The sequence below is a fragment of the Dermacentor variabilis genome, chromosome 1 (genome assembly GCF_050947875.1).
Source record: "Dermacentor variabilis isolate Ectoservices chromosome 1, ASM5094787v1, whole genome shotgun sequence".
Lineage (NCBI taxonomy): Eukaryota > Metazoa > Arthropoda > Arachnida > Ixodida > Ixodidae > Dermacentor > Dermacentor variabilis.
In genome coordinates, this window is record NC_134568.1 from 204858588 (window position 1) to 204882610 (window position 24023).

Below are 24023 nucleotides of genomic sequence, written 5' to 3' on the forward strand. Positions count from 1 at the left end.
GCAGGAGCATGTCATGACATCGGCTATTCCGCAGGAACATCTCGTGGTGTTGGGTAGTACTCCGTAGTGTCACGACGGACTGGTGTGTACTGGCGGCGACTGAGATTCGCTGGGAGGGACCGAAAGCTCGTGTTTATTTAATTGTGGTTCTTCGGAAGGCGGTCGGCGCTCGATGCGACGTTCTCGCGACCAGGATGGTGGTTCGAGAATGCCCCCGTGAAACGCGCACTGATAACCAGCGTCTACTTCCTGAAGTCGTGCTATAGTTCTTGAACCACTGGATGCACGATCGAGGCGTTGTCATCAAAGGCAGCAACGTCCATATTTACAACTTTGGTGACGTCGTCCAAGCGCCCGAACTTCGGTAAAATCATTCGGGTCTTCAGAGATTCGAACGCGCGAAATTGCTGCCTGAATTCGGAAGGAGTGTTCAGGTTTTCTTTCGTTATTAAAAAATTGTAGACGTCTTCACCGATGCCTTTCAACAGACGTCTTAGTTTGTCTTCATCTGACGTATTCGTGTTTAGTTTACAATTCCGCATAGCTTCAATATTTCTTCAATATACGATGTACACGTTTTACCAGGTAATTGGGCCCTTCACGAAAGCGTGGGCCCGCTTTCCTCTTATTGGAATTCGAGTCACCAAAGCAAGCTTTCAATTCCTAGACAAAAGTTTTAGCACGCGTCAGCACGCGTTCATGATTGTCAAACCAAAGTAGAGCGGTACCCGCGAGAAAAAATGCAACGTTCACAAGCTGCGCTGATATACTCCACCCGTTATGCCGGCTTACTCTATCGTAGTGACTCAGCCAGTCATCCGCGTCTTCATATATTTTACCTGAGAATATGCGTGGTTCCGGCGTCCAGTATGGTATGGTATGAAGAACTTTATTGAGGTCCTGAGGGATCAGTCTGGGACTGATGCGGGCCGCTCCCACGTCGGTACAGAGAGGCCGAGCCCCTCTGCCATCACACGGGCCCTCTGGACAGCCCTGAGTTGGTCCGCTAGCACTTCACTGTGCAGCATTCGCTGCCACCACTGTTCACCTCGAGAACCATCACCGGCCAACGCCAAGCAGCGCCACAGCATGTGTTGTAAATCGAGCAAACCCCCACACTTACTACAATAGACTGAAACCCCGCAGTCCGGATTAATTTTATTCATGATGACCGGGTTAGGGTACGTCCGTGTCTGCAGAAGCCTTAATGTAACCGCCTGCGGCCTACTTAATTTAGGATGTGGCAACGGGAATGCCCTGCGCCCTAAGTAATAGTGCTTGGTGATTTCGTTGTAGGTTAACAGTTGGTCCCTGTACTCAGGAGCGGGAGATCCAGCCCCTTCAGGGAGTACACGGCACACTAATCCTCGTGCCTCCCTGTGCGCCACCTAGTTGAGGTTACGCGGGGCTCCCTCCACTGTCTCCATGTGCGCCGGGAACCAAGTAACGGTATGCGAAGTGATATCCCTACCCTGCAGCAGTCTGTTAGCCGGTTCCGCAACAAGTCCTCTCGAGAAGGCTGTAATCGCAGATCGCGAGTCGCTAAACACCAAAACTCTTCTAGAATCAAGTAGTGCTAGAGCAATAGCCACCTGTTCAGCAACCCCCGGGTCTTTGGTATAAATGGAAGCAGCATTTCTAACGCTCCCTTTGCCATCTACTACCACCACCGAATAAGCATTTTTACCATTAATCCATGCGGCGTCAACAAACGCAGACTCCTCCTCCTGATCCTTTGCCTCTCGCAACAAAGCCCTAGCTCTCGCGACCCGCCTCCCTACATTGTGCACGGGGTGCACATTCCGCGGAAATGGACGAACCATGATATTTGCCCTAAGGTTCACGTTCAACTCGTGTAGAGGCGCCCTATCGTGCGACACAGCCACCGATTCTTCAATTGACTGTAATATATACCTACCCGCTGGTGTACCTAGCAACCGCTCGCTCTGTGCGGTACGTTGAGCCTCAGCAATTTCATCTAAAGTATTATGCAAACCCAGTTGTAACAACATATCGTTTGACGTAGTAATAGGCAGACCAAGCGCAGCCTTGATGGCCTTTCTGATTAATGCTTCCAATTTATTTTTCTCCCCCCTATTCCAATTTAGCATAGCTGCCACATACGAGAAATGACACATAATAAATGCGTGAACTAAGCGCATCGCACCTTCTTCTCCTAAACCCCTATGCCTATTAGAGATCCGTCTTATAAGTCTTATGGCCTCCTCCGTTTTCTTGGTAATACGCTGAATGGTTCTAATGTTCGATCCGTTCGCTTCAAGTACAAAACCCAGGACCCTGATTGCTTCAACTTTGGGTATCACCGACCCTTCCCTAGTATGAATTCTAATGCAAGGCTCAACTTCCGGTACCCAACCCCTCGGCCTACGACCTAGCTTCTTAGATTTGAAGATCAACAACTCCGACTTTTTAGTGGAGCACTTGAGCCCCATGAGACCCAGGTACTCCTCCGTAAGCGTTACCACCTGCTGCAGCCTAGCCTCAAGCTCTCCATCACTACCACCGACACTCCATATAGTAATGTCATCCGCGTAGATAGAATAGCCAATATCCTGGACAGTGTCCAGTCTATTAGCCAACTTCGACATCGCCAGATTGAATAACATAGGCGAGAGTACGGATCCCTGCGGAGTACCACAGCAACCCAATTTAACGACTTCCGATTTTATCTCCCCAAACCTGAGACATGTCTTTCTATCCGTAAGGAAAGCCTTGACAAAATTGAAAAGGCGCTGCCCCATATTCAAGTCCGATAGCACCCGTAGAATGAAAGAATGTCGGATTTTATCGAAAGCTTTTTCCACATCAAGTCCAATTAGTGCCTTAGTATCCCTTGTTCGCCGGTCAAGGATCTGATGCTTAATCCTGATCATGGCATCCTGAGTACGTACAGATCGCCCATACGGGCATTGGAGTATGGGAGGCGCACAAAGGAATAAGCGAAAGCACTGGGATCACAAGTAAGGTCGACAGGACCGAGCATCACTGCATCTAAAACAAGAAGAAATACTTAAATGATGTATGAAAAAAAAGTTTAACGTGTAGATAACAGGTAAATCACAGACATCACTCAAATTAGTACAGTAGACAATGGTTTATGATAAGATGGTACAGTGCACAATTACATATCACTTTGTCCTCGTAAATGAGATTTGAGCACGGCCAAGAAGCTATTGTCATTTAATGCAACTATTCCGTTTGGTAGGCTGTTCCATTCGTATATCGTGCGTGGGAAAAAAGCTGATTTAAATACAGATGTCCGACAGGAAATTTGGCGTATTTTATGGCTATGGTCTTTTCTTCGGGAAATATACGTGGGAGGTTCTAGGTAAGCTCCGTGGTCAATGCCAATTTTTTTGTTCATAATGTCATTTAAGAGATTTATTCGGAAAGACGCACGACGAAGCTGCAGGGAGTCCCAGCCTAGCTGCTTTTTTAACGCGCTGACGCTGCTGTGACGGTCATATGACTTTAATATATAACGCGCCGCATGGTTTTGTATGGCTTCAAGTTTCTTTATTAGCATTTTATTGGGTGGATCCCACACTGTTGCTGCGTACTCTAATATTGAGCGTACGTCGGAGGTATACAGAATTTCTTTCACGTCACTAGACACATTGCGAAATTTTTTTAATACAGTTTAAAACGCGACCAGCCTCCAAAGCTATATATTTGACATGTTGTTCCAGGTTAGATTATAGGAGAAATACACACCTAAGTATTTAACATCCTTATATGTGGCTATTCGATGGTTATGTAAAAAGTAGCTATTGAGTATTTTTACCTTTTTTCTACTAACGCTAATGTGGCAGCATTTTTTAGGATTTAGAGTCATGTTCCATTTGCTGCACCATGCAATTATCCGATTGAGGTCCATTTGTAATGCAGCTGTATCGTCCTCATTTTCTATATCTCGATACTGTACGCAATCATCTGCATATAGAAGAATTTTTGATGTCACGCCTGAGCCAATATAATTTATAAAGATTAGAAACAAAAGTGGGCCGAGGAAGGATCCCTGCGGCACGCCATATTTTACCGTTACGGAGTGTGATTGTGTGCCGCTGATGACGTCTTTTTGAGCGCGGTCATGAAGGTAGCCTTTTATCCAGTGTAAGATATTACTCGGCAAACCTAGGCAAGAAAGCTTAAACAACAGCAATGAATGTGATACCGTGTCAAACACTTTTTGAAAGTCCAGCAATAGGCAATCAGCCGGTTTACCATTGTCAAAAGATAAAAAATTTCATGTGAAAATTCAACAAGTTGGGTCACACATGACAAGCCAGCTTTGAAGCCATCCTAATAACTGACAAAAAAGTGGTGATCCTGCAAATGACGAAATATACAAGAGTAGAGAACGTGCTCCAATGATTTGCAGCACACGCTGGTTAAAGATATTGGACTGTAATTTTCAACTCGGCATCGAGGACCATTTTTATGTGCAGGCACAATGTTCGCCGTTTTCCATTCACATGGCAAAACACTGGAGGGTATTGAAACGCTTAACAGTAAAACTAGAAATTTGGCGGTAACTGGGGCAAACATTTTAAGCCTGTCACATGGAATGTTGTCAGGGCCAGTAGCTGTATTAGCTTTTAGTTCCTTTAGAAGCTTCAGGACACCTTCGTAGGAGATAATTAGGTCCGACATAGTGTCTAGGCTGTGCGGGATCGGACCAGCTATAGGGCATCCGGACGGTGCAGAAAACACGGATTGAAAGTAGCTGTTAAAGTGAGCAGCCTTTTCTGAATCTTCAGTAATTTGTCCTTGAACAGTCAAGATCGTAGGAATGGAGCTTTCTTCTTTGCCAGTGGCTTTGACATATTTCCATATTTCTTTAGGGTTATGTTCCAGTTTAGGTTATGTTCAGCTAGGTTGCCTTGGTCTCTGGCTGACTTGAACAATGCCTTCTTCGATGGTATACTCGTTGACCGGCCTGCTTGGGCGTCGGCCATGCTTGTTGGCTCTGGTGGTAGTCCAGCCAGGCATCTGCTTCTTCGCAGATATTGTAGGACTAGGTTGTCCAGGGCCGTTCAGTACCCAGCACCTCCACCACTTGTTACGGATGTAGGATGGATTTATTTACAGGGAAAATGGTAGAGAAGACAAGAAGACATGGGACGGTCCGAAAGAGCCGATGACCCGCATCGCTTCTTCCTCTTCCACGCTGCTCCGGTGCGGCGTTACATTATATCTATATATATATATATATATATATATATATATATATATATATATATATATATATATATATATATATATATATATATATGACACAATTGTCCAGCGACAGGATTCGAACAGAGGGTCTCTTGAACATCACCCCGATGCTCTACCCATTAAGCCGCGGGCGTGAACCTCAGCAGAGGGAATACAGCATTCATAAGGTTTTCCCGCGTGCACGCCAGTACGCTAAGACGTCGGGCGCGTTTATTGCAATATCAATTATAGGGCCACTCCACGCGGTCTCTCGCCGTCGTCGGTAATTACATACAATACTGGATTCTTCAGTTTTATTACGTTTTATGAAGAAGATTACTGACATTAAACTGTATGATTTCCCTTTGCGTCATAATTTGGACGCCAGGTGGCGAAATATGTCTAGGCGTGTTCGTGTTCTAATCGCACAGACTGGTGCATCCTAAAGCTATATATATAAACCTCAGGTTAGACAGCTTTGCTTGCTGGAACAAATTGTAATATAGCCTATACAGACCCTCCCGGCTTGGAGTATCGTTTTCCCACACATAGTAGCGATAGTACTTGCCGGTGCGGGGTTTCTGCAGCGAAGCACCGCGTCTGTCCACATCGCGCAAACATGCCCTCGCGTGTTGTGAGAACGCGTAGTAGCTCCACCGAAACGCTAATCGCACTGAAGCAAGGTGGGCCCGCATATACGCCAAGACCATACCAGAGTGCAGACGCAGCAACAATGTGCTGCAGCGTGTTCGACGCACGCTGCAGCTCGACGCAGGAGGCGCCCAGATGCGGTGTGGCGGGAACAGGAGGCCGAGGCTAAACGACAGCGTCGACAAAAACTTGCAGTTCAAAGGCGCGAAGCGGACGCACATTCCGTTTGCCGCGAGAACGCCGCAGTACGGGAACGCGAGGCCGACGCAAGGCGACAACACGGAGAAGACTCTGGCGCAAGATCTAACCGATGCTACTTGCCGGTCATCGAGTTCAATCTCTTCATGTGTGCCTGCGCATGCCCATACGACGCGTACTTACTTAGTCAGCGTATGTTTATTGCAATTCACAGTGCCACTAAAGCTAGGAACCCCAGTTACACTGTGTAATATTCTAACAAGTACTGGACGCGCTGACTCCAGTACTTGAAAGCATCGCATAGCACCATGGCCCGCCCCTCGCAGCCTTTCCACAAGGAAGTCAAGAAAGCATCTCTATTGCAGTGGAACGCCCGTGGTCGCAAATCGAGAATTTCAGATTTTAGACACTTTGTTTTCGAAAACCGTTTTCCGATCCTCGTAATTTGTGAACCGAACGTGCAGAATGTCATACGCATGTCCTTTACCTGTGGTGATGTGAGCAAGATAATTGTATATATTGGATGTGATCTGACATACGTGTTGCACCCAGTCCCTCCTCACGACGACAACCAGTACGTTTGTTTAATTGTGAAAACGAATAAGCTTACGTTCACACTCGTCGCTGTTTACATTGCTCCTTCAAGTGGCTTCGACTGTATATTGGCCCTCGTCTGTATATTTTCTCTGACCAATTCATTGTACTTATAGAATAATAAGCTCAACTGAACTGAACTGAATTGACTCTAAACGACTGCACGACGTGCTATCAGCGACACCCGGCCCTACGATTCTCACCGGAGATTTTAATGCTCACCATCCGCTTTGGGGGAGCTTCAAGATGGACTCCAGGGGAAGGAGACTAGTACCCTTTGCCACACAGCACGACCTTTACTTCCTCAACGATGTTAATCCGACATATTTACGTGGGCTTACATACAGCAGCTACCTAGACTTGACCCTGGTTTTTCGGCGTCTTGAAAGAAATGTGCAATGATTTCCAGACATCGAATAACATAGAAGCGACCACATTCCGACGTACCTGAAGATCAAGGGACTATGTAAAGGTTCTTGCACGACCTTCCGGCAAATTGACTGGCCGGCGTTTCGGTCGCACATGGAGGAAGTATGTCAGCAAGGGAACCATTCAAGTCTGGAAGACGAAATTCAAAAAGTCATGCAAGAGGCTACGCGTGGTTTTCAGCCTTTGCCGAAATATGAAGAATTTGAAGACTGACTGCAGCGACTATGAGCAATTAGTCGGTGGACTGAAAGAAGATACAGGAGAACTAAATCCATCCATGATCTCAGAGAGGCAAGGCGGATGCAAAAGAAAATTCAACGCCGCATTGATGCACTACAATCTCAAAAATAGAAACGTTTCTGTGAATCGTTGGATCCACGTCAGCGATTATCTCAGATATGGAGAACTGTGCGTGGACTTCGGGTATCACTGCAACAGCGTGTTCCTTTCAAATCCCTCGCTTTGTACCAAGGTCGCAGCGAAATAGACATTGCTGAAGAATTTTGCTCAAGACTTGCCAGCTCGCAGCTCTAACGCGCACTTGCACCATGTGCCGACTGAAGAAGACGAAGAAGTGGCTCTGGTGCGGAAGCCCGCTTTCTACTGCTCTCATTTTACGAGTATTTTTGCGTGCTTTCAGGAGACGCCGCTCCCGAAACCTTCGGCGATGGAAGTGGAGTCCGCTAGACGTCCGGAAGAGACAGACGTAACAGCGTCAAGCGCTCCTAGGAAGCGCAATCACCTCATGAGCGACAGAAGCAGCGAGGACACCATGCTGTACTACTCTGCTTAAGACGAGGATCTATCGGATGACGGTGATTACTTGACAGTTGTGAGGCAAAAAGGGAAGAGTAGAATCGTCACTGCTTCCTCGTCTTCAACAAGGATGACGGCGATTTCAAAGAACAATGACACGGCTCATACCATCCTCTTCTTGCCCGAGACACAGACCGACGACCTGAATCGGCTAAACAGGCAAGCCATATCTGTCACACTGGAGGCTCTTGTTGCGAATGAGATTACAGATATGCGAATCAACAACCGTAAGAACATTCTCGCTGGCGCTGTCAGGGACAGAGCAGCGCTGGATATCTTGAGAACAGTCAAAGTGCTGGAAAAGATTAATGTTCGCACCATAATACCACAGGACGGCGATACTTCATCAGGTGTGATCTATATATCGACGAGTCAATCAACGACACCGATCTGCCTATATTGGTTAAACCCGCCACAGCAGATGTCACTATTATTCAAATCCGTCGCCTAGGAGAATCACACGGCGTGAGGATAACTTTCAAGGAAGGAAGCTTGCCGTCACAAGTGAAAGTTGGATTTTTTAATCATGCAGTGCGACCGTTTGTTCCACAATCACTTCAGTGCCGTAATTGTTTGAAGATAGGACATGTCAGCGGCATATGCAAAAATTCGACCCTATGCCCAAAATGCTCTTAGCAGCACAGCGCTGATGCTTGCTGTGCGACTGAGCTCAAGTGTGCGAATTGCTCTGGTCCTCACGAAGCATCGTCGAAAGATTGCCCGAGACGCAAGACAGAGCTGAAAGTCCTAAAACAAATATTGAGAGACAACTCAACGCACAGAGAAGCAGCCGCCAAAGTGCATCATGCCCGCCGCAGACGATCTTGGTCTACTAGAGAAATACAGAGACCGTCGTAACTAAGACGGTACTTCCAACAGCTGGTGCTCCCAAGACGCTCACCCACACTAGCAACATGGCGTACGCATTGAATACATCTTCTGCAAACGCCTGGCCTGCACTTCCGCCATTACGTCCTCAAGCATAACAAAGATCGACGGTGGACTACCAACGCACCAATGACGGCGCAGATCGCGTGCGAGGACCAAGACAAGCAAATAATCGCTATAATCAAGTCTCTAATGAAAGTCATTCGCGTGTTGATAAATGACATGCAGACGCCATCTGCTCGGGGTGCACTGCAAGTGCTGGACGGTGTGGATCCGGTTCTTGCGAGCCTCGAATAGCAAGCACAATGGCTCTACCGCGTCAGGCGTTCTTCAGACAAATCAAGGATGCGTCTATTATCCAATGAAATGCCCGTGGACTGAAATCTCGTATTGCTGATTTTCGTCATTACATTTTCACCAATTGGTTTCCCATTATTGTCATATGTGAACCGAACCTACAGAAACCCGTCCGGATCTCAGGCTATGATCCTTATGTGTCATCGACTTGTAATGAAATTAGCAAAGTGATCATCTACATGCGGTGTGAACTGACTTACATTGTTCATCCAGTGCTGCTACATGACAGTAATGAGTATGTCTGTTTGACCGCGAAAAAGCGCGTACTTTCATTTACTCTAGTGAGCGTTTACCTTTCTCCATCAGGTGGTTTCGACAGACAGAGATGGAATGGCATTATAGATGCGACTCCAGGTCTATGGATTGTTGTTATGAACTTCAACGCACATCATTCACTTTGGGGAAGCGTCAAGGTAAATTCCAAAGGAAGAAACCTCGTTTCCTTTGCCTGTGACCATGAACTTCGCTGTCTAAACGATGGCAGTCCCACGTTTCTGCGCGGCCGGACGTACAGTAATTGTTTAGACTTGGCTTTTGTCTCGCAATGCCTCACTCGCCGTGTCCTTTGATTCGCAGATATAGAAACCCACGGAAGCGACCACATTCCTACCTACCTGAAGATTAAAGGCCTAACAAAATCCGTCCCATCCAGTTTTAAACAAATAATAGATTGGCCCGTGTTTAAATCACTTATGGAAGATGCGTGCCACGAAGGCTTTTCTTCCACACTAGAAATTCAGATCGCCAAGGATATGCAGGATGCTATGCGTTCATTTCGGCCAATGGAGAAATACACAGATTTTGATGCGGAAATACAGAGCCACTGTGCAATCCGCCGGCGAACGGAGCGACGGTACAGACGGACTAAATCGGTTTACGACTTTAGAGAGGCCAGACGTATTCAGAAGAAAATTCAACGTCGTCTTGCTGTGCTGCAAAATCAACGCTGGAAATCCTTTTGTGAGTCGCTCGATCCGCGTAAACCTCTCTCAGTTAGTTGTCTGGAGAACAGTCCGTGGACTTCGAACAGCTCCTCAACAGCGCCAGCCATTTAAATATCTAGCCCTCCATCAAGGACGCCGAGAATTCGACGTAGCGAAGATTTCTGCGCAAGGATCGCGGGTCCGGCGTTCACCCATTCACCTTGCGCACCTATTCCTATTATTGCCCCCCCCCCCCCTCCTTTGCTCCCGAGATCATCGTATGGACGCTCCTTTCTCCATTGAAGAACTGGAGGCGACACTTGGTGGGTGCAGACGATCTTCGTCACCAGGACCCGATGACATCATATACTCTGCGCTTGCAAACCTTGGTCAAGAGGCCAGAGATGCACTTCTTGGCCTATACAACGCATCATGGCTTGACGGACTGGTCCCTACCACGTGGAAATCCAGTCGCCTTGTTCCCCTCCTCAAGCCTGGCAAGTCTCCATTGGAATTGTCATCTTACCGTTCGATAGCACTGGCCAGCTGTGTGGGCAAGGTAATGGAGAGAATGATCCTTACACCGTTAGAATGGTACTTGAAATTTTACAACGTCTATCCAGAGGTAATGGCTGGCTTTCGACGCGGACGCTCGTCAATAGATAATGTTATTGACCTTGTAAGATATGTGCAGCACCAGAAACATCTGAAGCGAATCACTGCGGCCTTATTCCTTGATGTTAAAGGTGCGTACGACAATGTCCATCATCACGCGATTCTGGAAGCCTTAGAAGCTGTAGGGATTGGTGGACACGCCTTTCGCTATACGCAGCTATTTGAATGGAATATCGTTCTTTATTTTGACTGACGACGGACCAACGCCGTCTAGCTATACCAGTCGCGGTGTACCGCAAGGCGGAGTACTCAGCCCGACCCTCTTCAACCTGGTGCTCGTTGGTCTCGCCGATTCGTTACCGCAAACCGTTCAGCTCTCCGTATACGCAGACGACATTTGCATATGGGCTTCAGGAGTGACACGTCTACAAGTCCGCGCACGACCTCAGAAGGCTTCAACAGCCGTGTCAACATACCTAAGAAGGCAAGGCCTGGAGCTTTCCCCTGAGAAATGTGCACTCGTTGCCTTTACTCACAAAGCGATGGCCCCGCATGCTTTGCGGATTAATGACCATACTGTACGATACAGACGAATGCACTGCTTTCTTGGCGTCATCATTGATAGGAACTTGTCTTGGAGCCCTCACGTCTCGTACATGACAAAACGTTTGGTCGCTATCGTGGACCTTCTTGCATTTCTCGGCGGCAAGTCCAGGGGCGCAACAGTACCATCAATGTTGCAACCATATAAAGCACTGTTTTTTGGGATTCCTGCGGTACAGTTTACCTGTACTAGGAAATACTTGCGCTGCAAATATCCGCAACCTTCAGAGTGTGCAAGCACAAGCACTCAGAACTTGTCTCGGTCTCCTCAAAACAGTGGCCATTGGCGGAGACACTCCTTTGATAGTCTATATAGGTAGGCATATATCCGACATTCAACGTTTGCCGAAAGTGTTGTAAGACATCATTCCTACTTGCCATCAGATTTTACGCCTGCTACACGATTATCAGATCCATTGTGGTGTTTGCACGAGCCGCAAGTGCAATTGACAATTCCATGAATGAGAAAAAAAGCTGGAGCGCCGTTGCAAGCTTTAAAAGAAGCAACTTTGGAACACATTCACAATGTACACAGATTTCGGCAACATGTCTGCACAGATGGTTCCGTAAAACTCAACAGCTCAGCTGCTGCAGTCTTCATCCCTGAAGAATCTGAAGAAATAAAATTAAAAATTTCATGTATGACTACATCAACGGGTGCTGAACTTGCGGCACTACGTGCTGCACTTGATTTCATTAATCAGGAGCCACCGCAACAATGGACAGTCTTTACTGACTCCAAGGAAATCTTTCAATACATACAAAGCCCAATGTGCCACGGACCCAATGAACAACCGGCCTCAGAAATTCGACATATGTATCATCGTAGCCATGACAAGGGACACAACATAATCGTTCAATGGCTTCCAGGACATTGCAGCATCAGCGGGAATGACCAAGCCGACGAATTTGCCCGATCTGCACATGAAAGTGGTCAACGTGTCTTGATTCCGCTTTAGCGAACAGAGGCTGCCGCTGGGCTTCGAATGATGTCCCGTGAATGTACTTTGCCTCTGTGGGACTCGAACGCTTTCACCATGTGTCGTTTGCGTTCGTTGTCTCCGGCCATACGGATGCACCTACCGCCTGGGTTACCACGACGTAAACGGACCATGATGTACCGTCTGTGGCTAGGCGTTGCAGTTACGAACTCCTATGCCTTCCTTATTGGTATGGCCAACAGCCCCACGTGCGCCACATGCAACAACGATGAGACTCTCGCACATGTTATCTGTGTCTGCCCGCGATATAGTGCCCAGAGACAAGTGCTGTGTAGAGTAGTGGACCAGTTGGACAATCGTCCACTATCAGAATTCAAAGCTTTAGGTCAGTACTCCCTCAGAACATCAGTGGCTGCCTGGCCATTGCGGTGTCTCCGGCAACGACCTCGCTGACAAAGCTGCTAAGAAAGCACACGAAGGAGGAACCCTTGTTTCAATACCTTTATCGCGGACCGATGCAGCCCAACACTTAGGCAAGCTAGCACACTCTGACATTGGAGAAGTGGCGCACACCTGAATTCACCCAAGAACGATTGCATTCCCTCGACCCCTCTATGCAACTACGGATGTTACCAGGTCTTCTGCGAAATGAGGAAACAATGCTGTGCCGCTTACGCTTGGGCGTCGCATTCACCAATGCATATACGTTTTTGATTGGAATGACTGATAGCGCCGACTGTTGTCTTTGCGGTGTCGAGGAAACTATAGAACATCTACTGTGCTACTGCCCATCTTTTCAAAACGAAAGACGTGACCTCTGCACAGCTCTCAATCAGCTAGATAGAACACCGTTCACCTTGAAGAAGATCTTGGGACCATGGCCTCGTATATCGCAGCTACAAAATGCCACAAAAGCTTTGCTGCGATATTTGAAAGCCACTGGATTGAGTCAGCGTCTGTGATCCGGACTGAGTGACCGCACCATATACCCAGTAGACTTTCTCTTCTTCTTTTAATCTTTCCGTCCCCTTTTCCCTTTCCCCTGTGTAGGGTAGCCAACCGGGCTCAGTCCTGGTTAACCTCCCTTCCTTTCCTTTATCATTTGCTCTCTCTCTCTCTCCTGCGGTCTGCGGGGCTTCACGACAGACTGTAAGAACGCCGCCCACTACCGCTCTGTAGTGTACGCGGTTTGGTCGTGCTCGTCTCTATTTCTTTCTATCTCCCCCTTCCGCTCTGTTTCTCTCTTTATCCCCCTTTACCCTTCCCCCCGAGCAAGGTAGCCAATCGGAACTGCCTCTGGTTAACCTCCCTGCCTGTCTATGCATCTCTCTCTCTCTACACCATGTGCCACTTCTGTGCCACGGGATTCCCGCATGGATATAATGTTTTTGGTGAAGGAGCTTCAAGCAGCACTGGCGACTTGCAGGCTCTCTTCGTCACCAGGGCTGGACGGCTTTACCTATGCGGCGCTTGCCAATCTTGGGCAGAAAGCACGACTCATGCTGCTAAGTCATTACAATGAGTCTTGGCGCACCGGTTTGGTTCCACGTGAATGGAAATGCAGCCGCTTGGTTCCCCTTCTCAAACCTGGTAAATCACCGTTAGATTTGTCATTGTACCGCCGCATCGTTCTGGCCAGTTGCATAGGGAAAATAATGGAAAGAATGATTTTGACTCGCCTGGAATGGTACCTGGAAAATTACAACGTGTACCCAGATGGTGGCTTCCGGCGTGGGCGCTCATCCATAATGTCATCAATTTGGTCACGTTTGTTCAACATCAAAAACGTCTGAAACGACTCACTGCGGCATTATTACTTGACATAAAAGGCGCCTATGATAATATAGCACATTATGCCATTATAGAGGCTCTGATTGAAGACGGAATCGGTGGCCGCACTTTTCAGTGGCTGTGCAGTTATTTGACCGACAGGCATTTCTTCGTGATAACCGAGGATGACGCCACGACTCAACACCAAAGGTTCCGTGGAGTACCGCAAGGCAGAGTGTTGGGGGGGGGGGGGGAGCCCGACGCTATTCAACTTAGTGTTCGTTGGCCTAGACGTATGCTTGCCCAATACAGTTTAAATATCAATCTACGCTGACGACATCTGCAATTGGGCGTCTGCTGTAACACGACTGCAGGTACGAGCAAGGCTACAAAAGGCAGCTACGTTGACATCGCTGTACTTGCCAAAACAGAACTTAGAGCTGTATTAAGAGAAATGCTGCCTTGTTACATTCACTCGGAAGACAATGAAGCGTTACTATGTAAGCGTGAATGGGCAAGCCATTGCAAACGCTCGGAAACACTGCTTTTTAGGAATAATTATCGACCGCGACCTATCAAGGAGCGCGCACGTTTCATACTTAAAGAAGAGGTTAATGACAATAACACATCTTAAAATTTCTAGACGGAAAGTCATGGGGCACATCGGTGCGGTCAATGCTGCTGCTTTATAATGCCTTGTCCCTCGGTTACGCAAGATACAGCCTCCCTGTGCTTGGTAACATCTGCAAAACAAACCTGCGTGTACTCCAGGGACAACAATTTCAAGCCCTAAGGACGTGTCTCGGTCTTCCGAAGTGTGCGTCTACAGCGGCAACGATTGTCATAGCTCCAGATCACCCAATATCAACGCACTTGGCAACCGACGCTCACAAGGCGCATATTCGACAAGTTGCTCGACTACCTTCTCACCATCTTGCCGCTCTACCCGCAGAAAGGCCACACGCAACTTTCAGTCGTATAATTGTTGCCAATCGCACCTCATTGCCATCGAACTACATGCCTGCAGCAAGACCATCCTCACCTTTATGGTGTTTGCACAGACCTGAAATACGCATCACCATCCCAACAATCACGAAGAAGGCTAACGTGCCGTCGTTTGCCCTGAAGAAAGCCACATTAGGACTTTTACATGAGGTGTACAGTGGCCCCGTACACGTTTACATCGATGGATCAGTCACATCTGCAAGTTCAGCTGTAGCTGTGGTGATACCAACAAAATTCGTCAAAATACAGCTAAAAACGTGACATGTATCATCAACGACAGCTGCTGAACTGGTAGCGCTGCGTGCGGCTCTTCATTTCATTCAGGAGAAACCACCCCATACATGGTCAGTCTTCTGTGATTCCAAGGCAGCCCTACAGAATGTACTCTCAGCACTGCGCCATGGATCACATGAGCAGCTCGTCGCAGAGATCAGAGATGTCCACCATTGCATAGTTGACGAAGGACACGATATAATATGTCAGTGGTTGCCTAGTCACTGTGGCATACATGGCAATGATCGAGCAGACGCAGCTGCCCGATCTGCCCATGATGGCGTCAACTGCGTTGCCATTCCTCTTGCGAGAGCCGACGCAGCGAAAAAACTTTCCGCACTTGCACGTGAAATAACATTAGCTCAGTGGAATTCATCCGAGGTCACGATTGCACGCCTTCATACCCTGGACCCTAATTTACAGCTCCGTATACCGCCCAACCTTCCACTACCTAACTGCACCCTTATAGTTCGTCTATGGCTAGGAGTAGCATTTTCTAATGCGTACTCTTTTCTTATCGGAATGGCCAGCAGCCCACTTTGTGACTTCTGCGGGTGCAATGAAACAGTCGCGCACCTTCTTTGTCAGTGCTCTCGTTTCAACCCGCAAAGGGCAGTCCTCTCAGCCACCCTAGACAAACTGAACAAGCGCCCAATGGCAGAAAACACGATCCTTGGAAACTGGCCTACGTGAACATCAGCGCGATCCGCTATGAAGGCGCTGCTGCGTTACTTAAAAGACACGGGACTTTGTGACAAATTGTGACTGCACTGTGCGACGTAGGATTGTGCGGTGACACTGCGTAACACTAGGAACGCCATTGCCCACAGTGCCCACAGAAACAAGTTTGTGTGCATGTGCGTGTGAGTGCCGGCTGTTTTCTAAATTTTTGAAATTCTTCTCTCTGTCACCTATCGCATCCCCTTGCCCCTGCCCCAGTACAGGGCACCCAACCGGAGATAATCTCTGGTTAACCTCCCTGTCCTTCCTCTGCCTTTCTCTCTCTCTCTCTCTCTCTTTAACATCTTGCTATCGCATTTATTCCTTCGCCCTTATGCCAAACTGCAATTTCTTAAATAAATAAAATTTTCCAACAGCCGGGTTCGAACAGAGGACCTTTAACACAGAAGCTCTACACTATAACCATCACTATGGTATTCGATTAGTTGTGATTTATGAATATGTTGTATTATGAATTGTAATCTGCATGTTTTTATTTTCGCCTTTGTCACGGCGTATCTTAGTCTCAAACTATGCAACTTGTATAGCTGCTGCTATGCAATGGTCACCTGGAAAACGTCAAGCCGTTTTCGCGGCTTTTAGCCGAGCGGACCTTCTAGCATATTGTCTGGAAGGTCCGCTCTGGAATTGTCTGTCTCAGCATATTGTCTGGAAGGTCCGACCTGAATTTGAATATGTCCCCCTGGCTATGTTACCAGCTCTAGCCACCTCGAAGAAACTACGGAGAACATGATTTCGGTGTGTAAACGAAAGCGTTATGACTCACTTTGTATTCACCGGCACTTGTGGGCATAGTTAAGCTCACAAAACTAAAATTACACTGGGCCAAAATTGCAAGATATAAATAAATAAATAAATAAATAAATAAATAAATAAATAAATAGCAAATGCAAGGGTAGGAAAGCTGGTGGTTACAGCAGTTCTGTAGGAAACGGTGCAAGTGAGTAATTGGACCAGTGTGGCTGCTGCGAGACGCCGTACTATGTTTTTCAATTAACGCTGATCGGCTGGATAGTCACGTCTGGATACACTAGAATGCACATTCCTTCATCCGCAGCGATGAAGGAATGCTTGCTGGCTACAAGTACAAGGTGCATAACGCTGTAATATACTCCGCAGCCTTTTGAGCCTCATATAAATGACGACTGATCTAACCACGAACTAGCGTCCGACGCTCACGCTACAGGTGGAACCTTTCAGGAAGCTATATTCTTCTCAGAAACCCGGTGTGGTTGCTTAGTGGCTATGATGCTGGGCTCCTAAGCACGAGTTCGGCGGAACAAATCGTGGCCACGGCGGCCGCGTTTCGATGGGGGCGAAAACACCCGTGTACCTAGATTTGGGGTACGTTAAAGAACCCCAGGTGGTCGAAATTATTTCGGAGTCCCCCACTAAGGCGTGCTTCATAATGTTATCGTGGTTTTGACACGTAAAACCACATGATTTTCTTTTGTAGCCATTACACCACGAACGGCTTTCCCCCTCAATTGCGTGCGTGATAATCAGAACGTAGTTTTGACATGTAAAACATTGTAAATTATTTCACACTTATTAATACGTCATCATAAGTCAAAATGTGGGCCGAAGATAGTGTAATCAAAAAGTTGTAGAGTTCGACACTCATCCTATTCGCCTCACGCGAGGGGTGACGCGATTGAGTGCGGTGCGCAGTGACTGCGCCCCTATCTCTCCCCCAACTCACTCAGGAAGACTTTGACTTTCAACTACTTCAACTGGAGGTGTTGAAATAAACAGCTTCTCAAGTAGGTCGGAACTTCCGACGCTACTTGAGAAGTAGTGTCGGAATTGGCGGCAAGAGCAATATCATAATTTGGGATTACATGTATCAGAACACCGCACCAGCACCTAAAAAGGCAAGTTCATTAACCGTCAGGAAGGTGGACGGTGTGCTGGAAGAGTCAGTATCCCCATGCTTAATTATGTGCACTTGTGAGTTTCCCCGCTCACTGTCAAGCGGACTGCGCCAACAATAGTGCCAGTGAACCAGGGAAGGGCGTGTCGTCTTGTGCCCGTTGGGATAAATGACCCCGCTTCCTTATTCTGCCATTAATGCTTTATCCGCCGTGGTAGCTTACTCGCTATGGCGTTCGGCTGCTGAGCCCAAGGTCGCGCCCAGCAGCCGCATTTCGATGGGGGCAAGGCGCAAAAATGCTTGCGTACGTAGATTTCGGTGCACGTTAAAGAAATCCCAGGCGGTCGAAATCAAGCCGTATCTCTCCAAGACGGCGTCCCTCATAACTCCAGAGTTGCTTTGGGACGTTCAATCCCATGAATTACTCAATAATTAGTGCATCGATCAAATTGGCCTATCTATACTTTTCAAGAAGCCAGTGGTATTTTATACACGACGCACGCGGTTAATCTTCAAAGATTAGTCGCGTGTAATTTTTGTGCGCTCAACCTATCTGCGTTTTCCACAAACGCGGCTGCACAGGCTAGAAACCTTGTTGAGGTTTGATGTCGTACCTGATTGGCACATTCTTCAGAGTGTGCGAGAGGGTGTTAAGTATGGCGCTGGCTTAAAAATTTTCTTTTGTTGCGTGGACATCTTCCATTTTCTCCATCTTTTTATGTTGCTTACCGTTGGTTACGTTGCTCATGGACAAGATAAGAAGTAGTAGTCTAAGGGGTGCGGTTGATGAGACACTTCGTAATGCGTGGGGAGAGATGGAGGTGGTAGTGCAGTGGTCAAAGGCGTGTGCTTAAGGTGTGACATCGAAAAAATAGAGCGTTTGGCGCAGTGCTTGACTAGAGGTTGTCATGCAACTGTCACTTTCTTGCATGAAAAATATACCGCTTAACGTAAGGAACATTATTTTCTCCATGACGAGCGGCACATTCTTCACGCGAGAATATATATAGGATAAATTATATTTCGCCTCAGCTTTCCTTGGCTTTATTTGGTTGTTACTAACGATAAACGGAATCCCTTGGTTCTCCGGATTCTTGTCGCTCGTCACCAATTTGTTGTATAAAACAGCGCCACTGATGGTCACGGCTCACTTAAACACGCTTTTTCTTAACTGTCAGCGTGTTTTACGACTAGTTGAAAGGTGGACAATCAACGTGAACTGCAGCGGTGGTACTTGGCTATTTGGCGGCGGAATAACGTCATCTTGTTTGTTAATAGAGGCATACTGGTCAGATGCAAAAATTCACAGTCACTTAAGTATCCTTACGCGATTGTATAAGTTATCACCTTATTATAAAACTGCACCTTAATCACCCTTTATCTAATTTATACCAACCTTAATCCACCTTATGACACCTTAATCGATCTTCATCCACTTTAATTCATCTTAATTATATTATTTCACTTTATTCCACCTTTATCCACCTTTTCCCAATTTCATCCCCCTTAATACACTTTGATCCAATTTTTGGAGTGCGCCACGGCGTCCGTCCGACGCCACGACTGTTCATCGTGGAAGTTCGCTGTGCGAGCCGCAACAGGTCCAGCTCCGGAAACATGACGTTACCACTTGGTCACGTAGGTTTTCTTGCCATGCGATGTTAACGCCGTACGCTCGGCGGATCTTGCGCTTCATGGGGCATATAAGGCTTTCGCCTTAATAAAGAAAATAAAACGAAGAAACAGAACAAGAAAAAAACAAAGGTGAGGTATCGGTACGCAAGATATCGCGATGATTTGTTCGGGCGGAAGTCGGTCCTTCCAAGGCTCCTTCGTAAGCAATGCAGCAACAAGTGGCCTGAGCTGGGATCGCAGGTGCGCGCCGCCAGACACACTGGTGAAAACAAGATTACAGCCTCCCCGGCCAGCTCGTGGGCGGTAAAGCCGCGTCACACGCATGCTGGCAAAATGCAATGGGAAGAAAAAAAAAGAAGCGGGGGTACTTTAGCTCCTGACGCCACTAGCAGCAGCGCTCAGTGTCTCTGCTTATAGAGCTAGAGAGGAGGAAACGTGTGATTAAAAACGACCGCGTCCCGTCGGAGCTCCCCGAAAAGCCATCGCTCTGCCGCCCTCGGGGGACACGCTCCAGTTTGCACGGATTTTGGAAGGCAAAGCTGAGGTAAGCCGACTTTTCCGGAGGGCTTACATCGGCTTGGCCGAGCTGCTGAGGCGGCCTTTTAGGGGTCGTCTCGTCCACGTAGCTGCTGCGGTCGCCCTCGCTGAAATCGGTGGCCTTGGGAAGTGCGCTCCCGCGCATTTAATTTCTTTTGGTCGAGGAAGCTTGGTGGGAACGGGGGAATATTTTGCAACGACACACTATAGTGTCCTGATGACAGCGCGAGTGCCGGGCTAGTAGGCTGTTCAGACACTTGGGTTTAGTGCCGCCTTTCGTGTTCCGATATCGCGGCGCTTTTTACACGGTACGGCTGCTCTCTGCAGTTGCTCTGTGGCCTCCAGCGGTAAATGGGATCACGCCAATGGGTTCACTGATGGAATTTTGATGCTGCGAAACATACGAATAATACTGAAAAAAAATTTGGCTAGCTTTCACGACTTCGCGGTTCACTAAGCAGTGCAAGACAGACGACAATACGCCCGGTATACTTCGTGTCTTACATTTTGTCTCTTTTGTGCTGTTTAGTTTATAATAAAGAATATTGAAGCTCTCCAGCGTGATAGCAAAACCATGACCTAAGAGGCACGTTATTCCTTCTGCTATGATAGACCTAAACACCGCTTCGGTGTCAAAACTTGTTCTACCATTTCTCTGCGGGAAAGTAGCGACTATAGTGCATATTTTCCCTTTCACTGATGCAGTTGTTGCCAAACATGGGAAAGCCCGGCCCAAGTGTTCGACTCGGCAAAATCAAGTCTGGACGCGTCGTCTCAGTGATAGCGTCTGCTTCTCCCTTGATGATGGGCATTCACAAGACGTACAAGAAAGGTTCGTTTTTTTTTTGTCTTAGTCCTTTATATCTTAGACGCCTGATGTTTGTTTTTTTTTCTTCGAACGTGCTACATAGCTGCATCTTCAGTCACATTTTTTACAGCGGAGCTGTTATAGGTTAGGTTCTGGCAGTTTGTGTGCCTAGGCAAGATGGCGGCCACCCCAGAGCTAAAAAAGCTAAAGCCTAAAGCAACAGCCTATCGCCGGGTATGTCCCAGCAGCGTTTAATCGCGTGAAGTGTCAAAACCTATTGTGATAAAACATATCGTAACAAAAAAGTAAAACGGGAATAGACACTGTTTAGTATGTACTGCGCTTTGACGTCACGGGCTCTATAGGCAAACCACGTATTATAACCTTATCTCAGTTCTCTTCCACCCGTGCAATAATGGGTAGGCCGCGTGCGGGGAGGACTGCGGAAGAACAGCGCGCCTACAAACACCGTCCTGAACAGAAGCAGGAATGTGCGCGGCGACGGCGGGCGGCACGTAATACGAAGATCGTGCCGCAAACTCCAAGTGTGGGCACCTTTGGTTGGATCACCCCTACCGACTCCACTTGCATCGTAATTTTGGGTGATTTCAACATAGTGTCTCGGCCAGACGGAGAGTGGTTCGTGGCATTTATCTTGGAAAGGTTCGGCATTCAATGTTACGCAAACATAAGTGTGCCCACGATCGTCGCGTCATCGGTCGTGTACAGCCGCGATCAATTTGAAGGCGATCGCGCGAGCATCGAGCGGCGGGCCTTCCAAGCAGCATAGCGGCCGATTTCGGAACTGCGAAGATAAAAATTGCGCTGCCTTCTTCCCCTATTATGCTCTTCCAGGCTGCAGCCATCACCCCCAAGACCAACTCGCCACATTTTTGCGTTTGTTTCCCTTTCCTGTCAATCATCTGTGCGCGTCGCTTCCTCATGCATATCTTGGCTAACAATGACGCCTCCGTGCAAAGGCTTATAACGCAATCGAAATGAATTCGCAGGTTATGCCGTGAACGGTGACGGGAGTGACGGCTCTTCAGGGAACACCAAAAGAGAGAGGGGAGCTATCTGATGTTTCCCTCTCGACCGACGGTTATGACGTAACGTGGCGCTGCTCCTAGTTTTGGTCGCCGCTCGAGCGATCACCTTCAAATTGATCGCGACTGTACATATCTTACATTGGCCAAGCACCTTTCTAGTGTCGCCACAGAGCTACTGGCTGTATATCATAGCGATCATAAAGCGATAACCACCTTGGTGATGAAATTATAAATCAAGAAAAGCAAGAAAAAGTAAGCTAAAAATAAAGAAAGCATTGAGTATGCAGTTTAATAAAACAAAGAATGGAGGAGAAACGAAAATCACTGTGGTATGTGTGTTTTCAATCACTATTTATTATTAACACATTTATCACAATATATATGCAGCTCCGCTGGTCATCCACCTTCACAGAGTGGAATGGCTCTGAATGTATATTCAGCTAACTCTCCTATTAGTTGGGCTACTTCAATTATTTTTTCTACGGTATTGGTATAGGCAAGTTAATTATCGCGCTATCTTTTCAGTAATCTTATTTTGCCATAACATTAATTGTGGTTTTTGCATGAAGTTTATTTCTTTCAATAAGATTTTTTTTTCTTTCAGCGCCCTTCCTTCGTCACATTCGGCCCAGCATTGCTGTGCTGGCTCCGCGATTTGCCCCGACACTGTCAGCTGTTATCAAATCATCGAGGCGGCAGATCTGAATCCTCAATTTGCGACTATAATTCTGCATATAGCGCGTGCTCTGCGACTTCATTGGAACGATGGTGCGCACTGCTTAAGCCTGCATAACACATCCATCCAGTTGACGAATGCTCGTCTCATCTGCGTTTTGCCAGTATCGGTCTTCCGGACGCCGCGCCAGCTCTGTACCATTATGGACAATGCGTTTGGGATTGGCATGAACTTGAATGGTCCGTAAAATGCAGTGTACAGTCGTTCTCATAAGTTTGGAGACAATGGGAGCGAGTGAGTGTACGGCGCCGTCTGTCCAACGGTGTGGTGCTTGCTGTCGAGAGCGTTGCTGCACGCATGCGCGTCCAACCTTATTCGCTGACCTGCTCGCTTGCTCGAATCCGCTGATGCGCATGCTGTTCATCGGAATTTGCGATCGCCACCGTCAATACTTCGGACAACGAAGCCACGGTCACTCTTGCTAAGGCCCGAGCTCGGCACTGTTTCCGAATCGTAGAAACACCTGGTCACACCGCCAATATTAGCGGCTGTCGAACAGTGACGTTTTAACGTTCTTAATAACCGTAAACATGTCTTTCTCGTTTCTATAGACGTTTTTGCCGCGGCTATTGGTCACACGTAGCGGCCCGCTCCATGAACAAACCGTTGTCACTGGCCGAACGCCACGATAATCATTGAGCGCTGTTCCATGTCTCTCTTTCAAAGCTCCAGCGCTTCCAAGTATGTTGAAAAATCCGAATGAAAGATTGCACAAATTATAACTAAACGATAGCGTTTTTTTTTAATGGCCGACAGTGGTCTGTGTTAGGCGCGTCCCGTGCCGCAGAAAGCACGAGCGCTGTTTATCGCCAAGGCAGTCTTGCCAGAAACACCAGCAGTGCGACACGGCGCTTGCATAATTCGGAAACGGCACCAAACTTTGCCCTCGGGAATCGTGGATGCGGCGCTGACGCTGCTGTGAATTCTGAATAACGGCACGCACGTCGGTACGGACGAGCAGGACAGCGGGAAAGGAGGGACGCGCATGCTCACTGCTACACCCGACAGCAGGCATTATGTCCCCAGGCGGCACGTACGTGACATTTGCCACGCACTCTCATGGTCTCCAAACTTATGAGCGCGACTGTATGTATCGGGACCTATTCCATGTCCTTCCAAGCTGTTTCAACGATCGAAGCACGTCAGCCACTGATAGGAACGCAACTGCAGCCATTTTTTTCCGCTGCTTTTAATTTTGGCATGGTAAATAAAAGTGCTACCCCAGAGCTGTTGCACATCGCTTGCAAGTGGACTTCATCGACATGGAGTGCTACGCCGGAGTATTGTAACAAAGTGAGAAAATTTTGCCGACCCAAACCTAACAGCACACCCTGTGGGACGAAGCTATGAAGCTCTCA

At 47.6% G+C, this 24023-nt stretch overlaps 1 protein-coding gene and 1 long non-coding RNA gene across 3 annotated transcripts in view; one reads left to right on the plus strand and one right to left on the minus strand.

Annotated features, from left to right (window-relative positions):
* Positions 1–24023, minus strand: part of Ac76E (adenylate cyclase type 2 Ac76E) — a 944861-nt gene that overhangs the window by 365748 nt on the left and 555090 nt on the right. The gene's annotated exons all lie outside the window — the stretch shown is intronic.
* LOC142572756 (uncharacterized) lies at positions 19847–23891 on the plus strand. Its single transcript, XR_012826141.1, has 3 exons — positions 19847–20079; positions 20778–20904; positions 22534–23891. It is a non-coding gene; the product is annotated as an uncharacterized LOC142572756 (long non-coding RNA).